We start from the raw sequence: 2,483 nt of genomic DNA, 5'->3' as shown, positions 1-2,483 counted from the left end.
GGCTCATCGGATACCCGACGTGTAAACTCTTCGGATTTACTTCGGCGATCCTCAAGATTGAAGATGAGAAGATTTGTTGAACTGGCTTTCAAGACCGATGACTGAAGATGAATAATAGTTCGGAAGGATCGAGGAGCGTCCCCAACTTGAAGACCGGTTCAGGGGGCTACTGACGGTGTCCTGGACTAGGGGGTACTCACCACATCGTTTCCCGACTAGGTGGATCGGGCTGAGGACCCCATGGCAGTTCACTCATGGGCCACTCCGGGCAGCCCATACGGCACACAAGGAGTATTCCACAAGACTTGGTGATCAAGACAAGGACTCCTCTACACCAACGTATTCGGCTAGGACTCTTGTTATCCTAGGCCTCTGGTGCATTATATAAGCCGAGGCCAGGCTAGTCGCTAGATTATTATGACATTATTCATCATACCCTCAGGTTTTAGACCACAACATATGATCTCGAGGTAGATCAACTCTGTACTTGGTACTCCATTACTATAAACAAGAGCAGGATGTATGGTTTTACCTCCATTAAGAGGGCCTGAACCTGGGTAAAACATCGTCTCCTTTGTTCCTGTTACCATTTATCTGAGAATCCACAGCTCGGGACCCCCTACCCAGAGATCTGCCGGTTTTGACACCGACACCCCCTCCCTCGTGTCGGCACGAAGGGAATCCTAAGCTATGAATGCATTCCCCCCAACCTAGGTTCACCCTAGCAAAGAGAGAAGTAGCTAGCAGCCCCCTCCCTCGTGTCGGCACGAAGGGAATCCTAAACTATGAATGCATGCCCCCCCAACCGAGGTTCACCCTAGCAAAGTGCGAAGTAACTAGGAGCCCCCATCCCTCGTGTCGATGATACGTCTCCAAGGTATCTATAATTTTTTATTGTTCCATGCTATTATATTATCAACTTTGGATGTTTTATATGCATTTATATGCTATTTTATATGATTTTTTGGGACTAACCTATTAACCAAGAGCCCAGTGCCAGTTTCTGTTTTTTCCTTGTTTTAGAGTATCGCAGAAAAGGAAAATCAAACGGAGTCCAATTGACCTTAAACTTCACGAAACTTATTTTTGGACCAGAAGAAGCTCACGGAGTATCGGAGATAGACCAGGAGAGTCCCGGGCTGCCCACGAGGGTGGGGGGGCGCCCACCCCCTGGGCGCACCCCCTGCCTCATGGACAGCCCGGAGATCCACCAACGTACTTCTTCCTCCTATATATACCCATATACCCTAAAAACTTCGGGGAGTAGAATAGATCAGGAGTTCCGCCGCCAGAAGCTTCCGTAGGCACCGAAAACGAATCTAGACCCGTTCCGGCACCCTGCCGGAGGGGGAATCCCTCTTCAGTGGCCATCTTCATCATCCCGGCGCTCTCCATGATGAGGAGGGAGTAGTACACCCTCAGGGCTGAGGGTATGTACTAGTAGCTATGTGTTTGATCTATCTCTCTCTTGTGTTCTTGAGGTGGTATGATCTTGATGTATCGCGAGCTTTGCTATTATAGTTGGGCCTTATGATGTTTCTCCCCCTCTACTCTCTTGTAATGGATTGAGTTTTCCCTTTGAAGTTATCTTATCAGATTGAGTCTTTAAGGATTTGAGAACACTTTATGTATGTCTTGCGTGGGATACCCGTGGTGACAATGGGGTATTCTATTGATCCACTTGATGTATGTTTTGGTGATCAACTTGCGGGTTCCGCCCATGAATCTATGCATAGGGGTTGGCACACGTTTTTTTCCTGACTCTCCAGTAGAATCTTTGGGGCACTCTTTGAGGTACTTTGTGTTGGTTGAATAGATGAATATGAGATTGTGTGATGCATATCGTATAATCATACCCACGGATACTTGAGGTGACATTGGAGTATCTAGGTGACATTAAGGTTTTGGTTGATTTGTGTCTTACGGTGTTATTCTAGTACGTACTCTATGATAGATCGAACGGAAAGAATAGCTTCATGTTATTTTACTACGGACTCTTGAATAGATCGATCAGAAAGGATAACTTTGAGGTGGTTTCGTACCCTACCATAATCTCTTCGTTTGTTCTCCGCTATTAGTGACTTTGGAGTGACTCTTTGTTGCATGTTGAGGGATAGTTATATGATCCAATTATGTTATTATTGTTGAGAGAACTTGCACTGGTGAAAGTATGAACCCTAGGCCTTGGTTCCTAGCATTGCAATACCGTTTACACTCACTTTTATCATTCGTTACCTTGCTGTTTTTATATTTTCAGATTACAAAAACCATTATCTACTATCCATATTGCACTTGTATCACCATCTCTTCGCGGAACTAGTGCACCTATACAATTTGCCATTGTATTGGGTGTGTTGGGGACACAAGAGACTCTTTGTTATTTGGTTGCAGGGTTGCTTGAGAGAGACCATCTTCATCCTACGCCTCCCACAGATTGATAAACCTTAGGTCATCCACTTGAGGGAAATTTGCTACTGTCCTAC

This window comes from Triticum urartu, chromosome 4, assembly GCF_003073215.2.
Source record: "Triticum urartu cultivar G1812 chromosome 4, Tu2.1, whole genome shotgun sequence".
Taxonomy (NCBI): domain Eukaryota; kingdom Viridiplantae; phylum Streptophyta; class Magnoliopsida; order Poales; family Poaceae; genus Triticum; species Triticum urartu.
The sequence above is the reverse complement of the archived record's forward strand: the minus strand, read 5'-3'. Positions refer to the sequence as shown.